We start from the raw sequence: 13,987 nt of genomic DNA, 5'->3' as shown, positions 1-13,987 counted from the left end.
CATGCTGTAGGCATGCATGTACATGTGTATGTGTATCTATGGTCACTATGGTTATATGCGCACTTGGACACCTATCTGTTCTGCATGTGTACATACATGCATGTATTTAATGCCATATACATGCCTGTGTACGTACATCATGTGGGTATGTGCACATTATTTCTGCAGAGTATATATACATATGTGCACACAAGCATGCATGTACACTATGCACACTGAATAAACTTCTGGATATGTACACACTAATACATATACATGCTGCATATGTATGTACACTATTGCATATGTGTATACGCTTTATACGTTAGTGTACTGATGTACATTGTATACATGTGCATATGTGTACACTGCACATGTGTATGCATGCTGTAGTGCACCTACGTACATTTGGATAAGAGTGTATGCTATACGCACGTGTATACATATAGCAAATAGCATACCTATGTACGCACGGATGTGCATGTGTATGCCATATGCATGTACATACAGGTATAGTATACCTGTGTACACTGCATATAGATGGGTGTACGTGCTATGCATGCGCATACGTGTTAGCTTATGTACATTTGCTATATGGATGTGTGTATGCTCTATGCTTTTACACTCGTAGTGAACTTGTTTGTACACTATATTTGGATGTGTGTACACTCTATGCATGTACACCACATGGATCTGGATGTGTGTGCACTCTGTACGCATGTAGTGCACTTATGTACACTCTACGTATTCGGATGTGTGTACGCTCTATGCAGGTACACGTGTTACAGTGTACCATATACGTACACTATGTGGATGTAAATGTGTGTGTGTGCTCTATGGCACCAGGAATAGGGCTCCCGCAGGGATCCAAGAACACACCATCTCGCTGGCGCCGGAGAGTGTAGGATGAAAACAGTTGTTTGTTACAACCTAGTTGAAATTTGGCAGGTTGCTATATCCTTTGCAACGATTTAGGAACAGTCACTTCATTGATGTGTGTGTTCCTGAAATCATAAACAGCTCTGTGAGGTGTGTCTCATCCCCAGACGAGAGAGGGAACCGAAACAACAATGACTCGGTCACTTAAGTGAGGTAGAACTAACAGAGCAGCTGTCTAGCTTTCTGTATTATAACTTTGTCAGCAGCTCAATGAGAAATCGGCACTCATCAGGAAATGTGTCCACTTTCTACTGTTCTTTATTCGTGGCGTATTTCCTGCCTCGTGTTATTCCTCACGATGTAGCAAAATCTCTCCTAGAGTTGTGAATATAAACAGTTCATGACAAATGTAGTATCTTCTTTGTTAACATTGAAAACGATATGTAAGTTCATCTTCAGATACTGTTTGGAAGGATGAGAAAGAAGATGTTTAGGACAAAAGAATAGAGAGCTTTCAAGTAAACAGGGAAAATAAGGACTTTGTGCAAAATATTTCCAAATTTGGAATTTGAGAATATTAAATCTCACATCTAAGATCATAGGTAGTTTTTTTGGGGGGTTTTAAAATTAGTACTTGGTTTTCCATGTCTTTGGGAATTTCAGTCCTGATGGAGGATTGCAAGAATAATCTGATTTTTCAGAACAGAAGGAAAGTCTATCTCAAAGGTAAATTCCAGGTTGTACCATAGAGAAACAGAAATTGCTGTCAACTTTCTGTAAGGTTCTTCAGTTCTTTCCTCTTCTGTGGTTAAAAAACCAGCTCTGGGTTTAGTCTCAGCCAAGTTCCTCTTATTAGGTTGCCTTACATTTCGCACAGCTGTTGAGTGTCTTCATCATTCGTAGTTAACTTGTCAAAAGCAAAACTTTGTACTAGTTAGATCTGAGCACCTTGAAGGCAGGGCTTTGTTTTATATTTTTAATAAGCAGCAGGGTGATGGCAGGGCTGGGGCCCTTCATCCCATCATGCGTTCCTCAGAGCTTTCAGAGTTCTCACTGCGTGCCGAGTGTGGTGTTGGCTGTGTAGCATTTAAATAGGAATATGAGGCTCTGTGACTTGGGACGCTCTTACTACCTTCATAGAGAGCTTGGTGACAGTTTAGCATGACAGCTTGCACACCTGTTGTGTATACTTTATTACGGCCCCACAGAAAGGGTATTGATTTAAACGTGACTAATTTCTCTAGTTTATTTTTGCCTTTATTCCTAGTTACAGTCCCGATACTTTTTCTTCCTTTAAAATCTTGCTAATCGCTGGTGAATTAGTGATAAACTATATTTATGTGTTCTCTAAATCTAGCGATTTAATTGGAGGTCATTTTTCTTGCACCATGTGTCAGTGCTGTGTCAGGATGGTTCAGTTTTACATTGTCAAAGGATTAACTAGAGCAGGATGCAGTCTTACTGGAACTTGCTCATTTATGAAATATAGGCACTTTATTTTTTGTTATACTCGAGGTGTGCTCAAATGTAAACATTTTGAGCCGTGTTAGAAGGATATACAAGATTGTAATGAAGAAATCAACAACTTGATCAAGTACCAGCGAATGAACTTTATGTTTGAAGTATATGGAACATGGACCTTGGCAATCAGTTTTCATCTTGACCTTTTATTTTTTTACTAGAATCTTGGTCTGTCACCCAGGCTGGAAGTGTGGAGCACAGTAGTACGATGTCCGTTCACTGCAACCTCTACTTCCCAGGTTCAAGTGATTCTTATGCCTCAGCCTCCCTAGTAGCTGGGGTTACAGGGTGTGTGCCACCATGTCTGGATAATTTATTTTTAGTAGAGATGGGGTTTTGTCATGTTGACCAAGCTGGTCTGCAACTCCTGACCTCAAGTGATCCACCCACCTCAGCTTCCCAAAGTGATAGGATTACAGGTCTGAGCCACCATCCCTGGCCTGATCTTCTGTTCTAATATTGGTTATTCAGTCTCAATGATAGCGCCTGGTTGTATTAACTTGTTGTAGAAAGCACAATTGCAATGAATTTGGTTGTGTATGTACGTGCTGACTTAGCGTTCATGGCAGCACTGTGAGGTGGGCATTGTTCCTGAAGGAAGGATGGATGGGCAAGTCGGGGCTTAGATACGGGACTTGTGGGCAGTCACTGTTGTCCCATGGCTGAGATCAGGCCTGTCTGTCGCCTGTACCCTGAACTCTTTTTTTTTTTTTTTTTGAGACGGAGTCTCGCTGTGTCGCCCAGGCTGGAGTGCAGTGGCCGGATCTCAGCTCACTGCAAGCTCCGCCTCCCGGGTTTACGCCATTCTCCTGCCTCAGCCTCCCGAGTAGCTGGGACTACAGGCGCCCGCCAACTCACCCGGCTAGTTTTTTGTATTTTTTAGTAGAGACGGGGTTTCACCTGTGTTAGCCAGGATGGTCTCGATCTCCTGACCTCGTGATCCACCCGTCTCGGCCTCCCAAAGTGCTGGGATTACAGGCTTGAGCCACCGCGCCCGGCTCCCTGAACTCTTAACACACGAACGAGCAACGGTCAAGAGTCGGTGCTCGAGTGTGATGTGGCCTGTGGTGTGTGCCTCTCAGCCTTGCTTTGGCTCGGGGTAGCAGGGCAACAGCTCCGTCCCTCATGCGGCCGCCTGGGAGTCCCAGGAGAACCCACTGATACCGTTTTTAAATGCCGGGCATCGAACGTTCTCCTTGGTACCAGCACATCTGGAATCGGACAGTGCAGTTAGATTCTCGGCCAGCAAACCTGTACAGGAGTGTGTGAAGTCTGCGTTTGCTTCTCCCGGACAAAGGTGAATTCCCGGTCACTAGTGGATGACAACAGGTGTGGCCTCAGGAGCAGCACGGAGACAGGCACCCGGGTGCAGGAAGAGCACCTGCAAGAGGGGTTGGGGAACGTGACAGACGCACGTGCGAGTTTAGCTGTTACCGTGGCAGGTGGGGGGTGGGTGAGACCAGATTTTCTCATTGTTGCCCCTTTCTGAAAAGGGCCCTGAATTGACTTCTCTGTGGCTCCTCGCGCCTCCTTGTCAGGTTGGAGGAGACTGCTCCCCTGGCTCAGGCCCTGCTTGCGGCGAGACGGAAGCTGCTGTTGCTTGCCCTGCCCTCCCTGTGACGTCGTCTGTGCTGTTGTCCGGGAACAGTTCTGCCGAGCAAGCTTGCACTCTGCTCCCTTCTGCTCTTGGATTTCATGTCTGGAAAGCTTGTGTTCTTTCCTGATTTTTGATAATGCTGAGCTATGTTTTCGCAAGGATCACACGTGCCCATACAGGGAGAAGCTCCTTTGCAACTTTAGCATCTTGACGCTCTCAAGCAGAGCTTGCTCTCGAAGTTGACAGCCTCCTGTGTTTTTGTTTTGGCAGAAACTGAATTTCAGTCCTAGGACAGCTTCAGCACACTTGATCCTAGCTCTTCTCTCTCACTGCTCCCCTTGTGTGTGACAGAAATCATATGCCCTGAAGTTTACCAGTCCCTTCATTTGAAAATCAGTTAATGTATGCGATCCTCATGAGAATTTTACTTTTTATTAAAGCAATCGCAAAGACTGGGTTTTGTGAAACCAGTGTTTTATGTGTATATTACTTGCACTCACAATGAGCTTTGTCTTCTAAATATTTCATGTTTCAGATTAGCCCTGGAATCATGCCCTGGAGTAGTTTTGCTATTCCGCTTTTATTTTTGGCTAAGGTAAAGTTGAGAACATTGTGATATTAGGTGTAGTGAGCCCTTTTAGTTTCTTCTATGTCTGTTTTCCTTTAAGCCAGAACCAGCAGACGGATACCAGTTAGTGAGCACTTGGCATCTCCCAGGCCTTTCCTGGGTCTTCCCTCAGCTGTCTCGTGGACAGAGCAGTCACTCGTGGAACGTGAACCTGAGAATTTGTGCGTGGAATTAAGTAAATGTCATAGCTCTCTTCTGTGACGAACGGAATCACATTTAGCCCAGTAAATTGTAACAGCAGGTTTTGCACATGCAAAGCATTGAACACCAGGACAGGTAACCAGGCTACGACGCTTCTGGTCCTGCACAAGACCTCCGGTATCACAGCACATTTAACAAATTGGCTGCATTGAGTGTTTGAAAACGTTGTGTATGTACCATGTCCGTGATTTTCGAGGGCCTGGAAAAACACCTCTGTGGTTATAGCAATCTTGATCGTTGGGAGCTTAAGGTTAGTACTGGGGCAGACTGTGTTTTAAAGAATCAAGGTCTCTCGAGTATGTTTCGGTTTTCCCATGAAGAAGAAAGATGTTAGCTGTTCTTTCCTGGACTGTGGCTATCAGAGTGCCCCACCATGGTCACTCACACGTTTACTTCATTTTCATTTAACCGGGCTGGGCTTGGGCCAGAGTACTTCGGTTGTCAAATGTCATATGAGGCTGAGGAACTGTCTTCTGCTTCATCGTTGGCATATGGAAATACTGTTTTTCAAAGCATACTCTACTCTCTCATTTGTGTTTATATAAAATAATGGAATGGTTATTTTAACTGTGCAGTTTCCTATGCTTGCTTATTTAATTGCGGAAAGATAATGGTTTTATTTTGCTAAAATCTGTGCTAGGAATTGTGCAAAATCTTTGTGAAATGCCCATTTTACTAGCTTCAGTTATAGATCTTTGTATAGAAAAGAAAAAGCCTATTGCTACAAGGAGCATTGTCTTTACCGATGCAAAAAGCTTTAGGCTTATTGGCCGTGTAGTCAGTAAAATGCATTAGAATGTGGCGAACATTGAGAAAAGCATTGAAGTTTTAAAATCTGCTATGCAGTTTTCTTCAACTCCCTCGCAAGATACTTAATTTGAATCAAAGACAGAATAAAGTGTTCCCATTGAGGAAAGGGGCAAGAGGACTGTTGAGAATGTGTTCTGAACCTGAGCAGTCCTGCCACGCTCATCTGTGATGTGGTGGTGTCCATGGTATCACTTTTACAGAACTTTAAGAATGCTGCTTCTGTGAATAAAATACATTTATTCTTAGAATTTCAGTTTTGAGTTTTGAGAAGTGTAAAAAGTGTTAATGGTTTCTTTCCCTTACAGAATTTGCTTGTTCTTTTTTTTTTTTTTTTTTAAATGCCTACAAGACTGTGAAGCACATTAGTCACTTAAAAAGAAAAGAAAACAAAAAAGGGCCGGGCGTGATGGCTCACGTCTGTAATCCCAGCCCTTTGGGAGGCCGAGGCGGGTGGATTGCTTGAGGCTGGGAGCTTGAGACCCAGGGAACCGGCCTGGGCAACCTGGTGAAATCCCGTGTCTACTGAAAACACACAAATTAGTTGGGCGTGATGACTGCACACCTGTAATCCTGGCTACTCCAGAGGCTGAAGAGAGTCGCTTGAGCCTGGGAGGTGGACCTTGCAGTGAGTGGAGATCACGCCCTTACTGTCAAGCCTTGTTGACAGAGTTTGGACCCTGGCTGATAAACAGCAACGTTCATAACGTATGGGTGAACTGCCCGGCTGCTCTGTCTAGAGTAGAATAAATCCAATTACGTTTTTGTCTTTTATTAGCATTGAAATTTTCTTAATCATCCCTCTGTTTTCATTACATTGTAGCAATATATTGCTGCTTAGAGTCTGGAACAAGTAGGCTTCTCTGGATCAGGTTCTTACTGGATTGCTAAAACTTAGAATGATTTTTCCCCTCTTTGGATGTGACTTATAGAACTTTGCCTTTTGGGGTGATGTGTTGCATTTGATAGCGGACACAGGAACGCCCAAAGAATTCACTTACGGGGCTAAAATGTACGTACTTTGTAGTGTTTCCCTCCTAGAATGAAAACGGTACCTCTCATTTGTGGGTCGATGATGCTATTTGCTGAAAACATTTTAAATTTTACTTATTTTAATTTTTTGAGACAGAGTCTTGCTCTGTCGCCCAGGCTGGAGTGCAGTGGCACGATCTCGGCTCACTGCAAACTCCACCTCCCAGCTTCACGCCATTCTCCTGCCTCAGCCTCCCGAGTACGTGGGACTACAGGTGCCCGCTACCATGCCTGGCTAATTTTTTTATTTTTGGTAGAGAAGGGGGTTTCACCGTGTTAGCCAGAATGGTCTCGATCTCCTGACCTTGTGATCCACCTGCCTCGTCCTCCCAAAGTGCTGAGATTGCAAGCGTGAGCCGCCGCACCCGGCCGAAAACATGTTTCTTTACTGCCTCAGTCCTCAGTTGGGTAGTCTGTTCTTTGTAAGACATTCAGGGAGCGGGGACATCTTGAGTCTTGAAAGGCGCTCTCTGTGAGATGGGAATCTTCCGGCTGCTTATTTAGGGAATCCTGCCGGCTGTCATTTATTGTAGAGCGCAGTTTCCTGGCTGCCCTGGTCTTTGAGGGGAGGGAGACTGAGAGGTCATTTTCCCACCTGGACCAATGTGTTTATTAAACCTGGCTTGTGTATCATTTGGATCTTTTTATGAAGGAAAAGCCACATCTGTGACTTTCAGATGAGTGGAAGTCATGTTAAAAAATATATATATATATTTATATATGAAATATATATATATATTATATATATATATATATATATATATATATTCTGGCTACTGTGGAGAAGTTTTGTCCTTGTGACCTGTGAATACAGGCACAGGAGAGCAGAATGTTCACGGTGTGGGTGCTTACAGTGTACATGCAGAGTCACATTCTTCACTAGTATAACGTTAAAAAGTGACAAATAAGAGAAAAATATTTTGCTCTTTACAACGTCGGTAAGAAGCTGGCAGCACTCTTGTTTTTGGAGGGGTGTGAAGGGAATATTGAGAAAGTGTCATCAACATTAGACTCGCCCACTCTGCAAATCCTGTGCCAGCTGGAGTGAGGACCCCGTGATGGAAAGATGCACCCCTCTTCCCGGAAGGAGTTGAATCTTTGTAGCGCTCAGGACGCATGGTTCATCTCTATATAAAGGCAGAGTGTGAAACGCCGTGGAGGCTGAGAGAAGCGATGTACAGGTTAGCAAGTATGAGTGAGACGTTTGGGGCTTGTTAGCACCTGGCGTGTGTGCAGCAAGCTTTGCTATCTGCACATGTGTGATTCTTAGAACACTGGCGTCTGGAACCGTGGGGGCTGTCGAGGGCCCCAGCTCCCGGCGGGCTGAGGAGTTCCCTGTTACCACCAGGATAACCGTGATTTTGAAGGCTGTCACTCAATCCCAAGTCCTGGAAGGGGCTCCTTTCAGAGAGGAAAACACCCCTAGAGCCTCGGGCAGAATTCAGTGATTTTTCTTATAATGTTGCTTAGATTTCGCAAACATGAAACCAAGAACATATTTCAGAATGCTTATGGTTCTTCTGTAACCATGGAAACAAAGTAAGTTGCAGTCGATGGACAGTTTGCGGAAGCTGAACTGCCTACATCGTGAGCACGGCGCTCTCCCTACCGCCCTGGGCCTTGCTCCGGTTTGCCGGGGAGGCTTTGCAGGGCCTCTTGGCTGGGATACCTCTCTCATGTCCCATGTTGCTACCCCTGGTCACAGCCATACTGCTGGGCACCTGCGCCGTGAGGTCACTGAGTGGACACGGAGCCGCGGGGCAGCAGTTGGTCAGGAGGTGGCATCCACATGGTCCGAAACAGGTTTCTGTTCATTAAGAATGATCATTGCAATAAAAACAGAGTGAAAGAAAACTCTACTGACCTGAGAATGCGTCCGCTGAGTTGCATAGGGAAGTGCAGTGAGGAAGGTGAGGGCTGAAAGGAAATGAGGGAGGGAGAGGAAAGGAGAGAAGGGAAGCGAAAGGGGGAGGGCGGATGGGAGTGAAGAGGGAGATGGAGGAGGAAGAAGAGAGAGGGCAGTGGGCAGGAGCCTGGGAAATGTGTCCCAGAGCCGGTTCCTGACCGTCGTGGGTGCGTCAGAGCTGATCTTCCAGGAGAGGTGGCCTGGGAGGGTTGACCCTTAGGAAGTGAGGGCCAGGGGGAGCTGATTTTTTGGCCCTCAGCGGGGCTGTTGTTGACCTGAGATACAGTCGATAGTTTTCCTGAAGAGATCGTCTGCACAGCCACCGTTTGCTGCCAGGTTGGAGACAGAAGTGCTCCTCCCCATGGATTCTTTCTAGTTTGTGGATTTTTCCCAGTTTACCTGAGCAGCCTGTCAGTGGAAATGTCAGGGATTACTAACATGTCTCCATCCTACAGAGCAGTCGACCAGCTTCCGATCCTGTAGTTGTTGGGGGCACCATTCCGGTCCTGTCAGTGCCGGCCCAGCGTGGAAGCCGCAGCCCGAGGCGCTGGGAAACCTGCGGGGCTCTCACTGCCAGGAAAGATGTCCTTAGGGCAGAGCCTGGCGAGGAGGGGGTGCTGCTGTTGCAGCAGTACATGGAATTTCAAATGACAAATGAAACAAGCTTTTAATTATGACCAGAGCCCTATGCTCTGCGTTTCTTCAAATGGAAATGTTGTGCTGAAATGAAATTGCTGTTAATCGGTTGCCTCATCCAAGACGCAAGACGGAGGGCTGGGAGCAAAGTAGAACATGGATTTATCTACAAAGCTTCCTCCTCTCAGACTATCATCAGTTGGATGGTGCTACACAGGAATATGTGAGAATTCGTGTGAGAAAGGTGATGGGTGCAGACCTGTGTGACCGGCAGGTGTGGGGGGAGGTTTGAGAGAAGCTTTTGGCTGAAGTGATGTCAGATGCAGGTGCTGAAGTGTGATGTCTGTCTGGATGGAAGAGCACACACGCCTCTGGGCTGCGGGAAACAGATAAAGGAGGAGGTGGACAGACGTGAGTCGTGTCTTAGGAATGGTAGCAATTCAGGCAGACCCAGGATCAGGCTCCCACGGGGGAGGAGTGGATATCAAGACCCAGGGAGCGTGGGACGGGGGTCATGCCCAGGCCTCTGCGGGTCTTGCTCTTGTGTCAGCAGGGCCCTGTGCTTGCCCTCCTTAAAACTTTCCTGATCCATAAAACGGGCACGACAAAATCCACCTTGTGACACTGAAGCTTAAATGAGATGATGTACATGGTGTCTTCCTTCCCTTCCTGACACATCCTAGACTCACAGCTATGGTAGCAGCGACAGACTGGATGGAATGCTGGAGCCGCTTTGCGCCTGGTGAAGCCACATGGATTTGTGCAGTGCTGGCGACTGTCTCTGAAAGCCTTTGGTCATGGCAGTGGCAGCCTCGAGTGGCTCTTGGCATACTTGAGTCTGTGGAGTGCAAGGTTGACTGGAGCTCCGAGGCCATTGATACTATCCAGGGGTGAGCTGATGAGGCCCTAAAACATGGGGGGAAGGCCGAGAGGACTTGGCTGCCAGAAGCATTGTAGATTTCTGGCTTGGAGAACTAGCTGACTTATGGACATAGGAAGGTAAACCCAGATGGCTCCAAAATTGTAAGTCCAGAAGAAAGGTGGGAGGGTACAATTGCTGACTAGGTCATGGTTGCCCTGTCCCTTTGTTTCTGGCCATCGTTTCTCCTCCCTCCCCCTGCCTTTGTGGGCTGGAGGGCCTGAGCCTGCACAGCGGTCTATTTCATGATGACAATGGCCGATTATTACCCTGCAGTAAGAAGTCTCTCCATTTTATTTGGCAGCAGTAGTTAAATAAATTTAAGGAGTGATGGTGTAGTAGTATTTGTTTTGTTTGTGCTTTTTTTTTTTTTTTTTTAAGTGTCATTTAACTGAATGTTATTTCCAATTTCACTGATCACTTTGAGAGGCCAAAACATGCTTTGATTTGTTATTTTGTGTTTGAGCTAGTTTATTGCCTCACAGGAATGCCAAGTATTCTGTTGTCACACATCATTAAGTATCTCAAATTGTGTTACTATAATACTTAGCTGAATTACCTCCCTTATTTTGGCTTTTAAAAATCTAAAATCTGTGTGAAACACAGGATGGTGCATCTCCATTGAGGGTTGTTGAGAAGTGTGACTTTTGCTGGCATGCTTGAGAATCAGTGACATTATTTTATAGAAACACTTTGTAACTGACAGCAAAGCTAGAAGCTCCTGTAAAGGGCAGAGTAGGCAACGTGTTATGCTTTGAGGGCCACAGAAGTCTCTGCATATATTTCTTTTGTGAAAACTTCAACGTGTAAAAATCCCTGGCCAAGGCTCGGTCGGGGATCATGGTTTGCAGACCCTTAACAGCAGCTTAGCTGAAAGCTGGTCTCCCATGCGGTGAGCAGGAGCCTACCTCATTGCTTCAGCCAGGAAGATGCTGCCCTGATGCTGGAATTTACTTCAAACAAACTTGAAAGCTCTGGCACCACTGCTCATTTCCATACTCTTGCAGGCTATCTAAAATACGGAGGATGCCGTGGCGTTTTGATTTTGTTACTCCTCTTGAACGGCTCTGAGATGGCTCATCGCGAGTTAGACATTTGCAGAAATGATCAAGCAGAGCTGCAGTCATCTTGCAGATAAAGTGAAGTTTTTTCTGAAAACTCGTTACAGGCTTAAATTTCTGATCCCATTCCATCCACTGATCTTGTATGATTGGTTTCTTTTTGTACCCATTTGGGTCTATGAAGCGTCTCCCCACCGTGGTAGAAATTTAGCTCTGATTTTGTGCATGAGTCTGTATCCTCACTCCTCATCTGCGAGGAGAAAGTGCTGCAGGTCCTGTGTGGTTTCCATCCCCTCCCTGCACGCGGATGGATTGGGAGGTATTTGTGGTGTGTGAACTTGCTACCCCCAGAGCCTTCTGCTTCATTCCCTGGACCGCTTTCCTCCCTCCTCCCTCCTGACTCACTCCCCTGGACCACACTTCTCCCTCCTGGTTCACTCCTTGGGCCGAACTCCACCCTCCTCCCTCCTGGTTCACTGCCCTGGGCCCCCACGCCTCCCTCCTTGTTCACTCCCCTGAGCCCCCACGCCTCCCTCATAGTTCACTCCCCAGGGCCCCCACTCCTCCCTACTCTCCTGGGCCACATTCCTCCCTCCTGGTTCACTCCCCTGGGTCCCCAATCCTCCCTCTTGGGGGCTTGGTAGTTTCTGATGTGCTTGTGCCAGCACGATAAGGCTGAGTGGCAGCTCCAGGGCTGCGGCTGCTCACGCAGCTGTGGCATGAGTGCAGAGAACTGCGGGGATGCAGCTGCCCTTGCTGTGATGCTTCGAGTGTCATAGTCGATATGGGAAACTGGGTGGGATGTGGATGTCCCAGGAAGGGACAGGAGCCTCCCCTCAGCCTCTGTCAAACAGTTCTCAGCCAGGCGTGGTGGCTCACGCCTGTAATCCCAGCACTTTGGGAGGCCGGGGCGGGCAGATCCCCTGAGGTCAGGAGTTGGAGACCAGCTTGGCCAATGTGGTAATTTTTGACGCATTAAGGATTAAGGAAAATGACTCACACTCGTTTGCCTTGCTTTTTAATTGATAATTGGTGTAGCCCAGTAGTCTGAACTTGTTAAGCAACCATTCTTACCGAAAGGCTAATCTTTAAAAGTCTCTTCCTCTTGACACGTCTTTGGCTGCTGTAATCAAATGCAATGTAATCGGCACTGGTTAATGGCTTTCCTTGCTTGGCTAACAATTGCTCCTCAAAAACTTTGATTTCTTGTTATTTTCATTTATAATTATGTTTTAAGCCTTCTAAATTTTCTAGCTTTCCTGCGAGTTGGGAATAACTGTGATGGGTGCTTAGTTTGGGATGTTGACGTACACTCTATGCCCAGCTACTATGCCATTGTGTGAACACTGATTTCTCACTTTCTCATGAACACTGATTTCACCTAGTTTGGTAAATTCTATTAATTTTAAGGAAGGGGGTGGAATGCAACTGCTGTTAGGAGGCTTTTCTAAGGATCGAGGAAATGTTGCCATGATTATTACCATTACAGAAGGAACATAAAAATGCGTGCTGCCTTCAGTCATGATGAATATGTAAGTCCGCATCTGTGACTGCAGAAAACGGCAGCCCCAAATCCTAAAATCGTGTGGATGCACCAAGCCCATCTGCAGGGCACTGTGGAGCAGCCTGCATTAGCCGAAGTTAGCCCACAAGCCCTGAGGGATGGTGTCTGAGTTATGATAAGGCTCTGACTTGGGATTAAACAGGCCTCCAAATAGTGTGATATTCTAAACAAAAACATGATACTGCCCAGGGAGCCCAGTGGGCACCTGTAGGCAGTGTAGGTGAGAAAAGGTTCCAAAGAAGATTCCTGCAGCTCAGCTAGGAGGATTCTGTAAGGCAGTAGACACATCAATGTTCACATAGGAGTGTTGAGCTATATTCATTCCTTTTAAGCAGCCAGGCTTGTGTGTGTTTTTAGGGGCACTCACATGGCGCCCTTTCCACCCTCACTGCTGGTTGTGCCTGTTTGATGTTGCGGACTTCTGTGTTAAGTGTGTCCACTCTCCAAATGTATCTCTGTCTCTAGAATATTTTAGAGTAAACCATTTATTGTTTAAACGCTTGTTTTTAGTGAGGAAGAAATCTTTAAAATGGGCCATACAGACCCTGCTATAAATGTTGAACAATGGCACGTGTAATGTTTAACACGTAGTGTTTAAAGTAGAAGACAGTTTAATTTAGAAATCCTGTTGGAATGCCAACTTAAATTACGACCATCTGTACACATATGGAAAAGAATGAGAGTGAAGGTACAGAATTGGAATTTTGTCTATTTTGTAGAGATTCTGTAATGTACCAGGTACAAGTCTCACTTCATGATTTAAATGCATGAAGCTGAAATTTGAAAACTTGACAAAAACATGCCTTTGAATAGTGAGCCTTTATCCTCCTTGAAATAGTGACTCATTCACTAAAACGTCCACCTGCAACTTTGTCAAATACATTTGTTGCATTAGTCCTCAAGTGAGCTCAGTTTTCCAGACAGGCAGATTATTACTGTTTAAAGTTTGTCCTGATGATGTTGGTGAACAGGGAAAATCCTTTGACGTGGATCCTCTGTGTGTGTTACACATCAGACGCGGCCTGCCCAACCCTCTGCCTGTAACTGGGAACCTTGACTGTCAGGATCATTGTAGAGAACCTTGAGGAAAGCAAAACAAGCCTCTGGAGTAGCAAAAGATGTAGCTGATTTCATGCAATAAAACTTACACATTTTTCTTTAAAATGCTTCCTTCGGAACGTCAGTTTGCTGACTATCTTAGAATCGCTGTAGTCCGCTGACAGCAGTCGTGGGAACAGGTGCATGGCCTGGCTGATG

The sequence above is a fragment of the Macaca mulatta genome, chromosome 12 (genome assembly GCF_049350105.2).
Source record: "Macaca mulatta isolate MMU2019108-1 chromosome 12, T2T-MMU8v2.0, whole genome shotgun sequence".
In the NCBI taxonomy this organism is placed as follows: domain Eukaryota; kingdom Metazoa; phylum Chordata; class Mammalia; order Primates; family Cercopithecidae; genus Macaca; species Macaca mulatta.
This window is presented reverse-complemented; position numbering follows the sequence as displayed.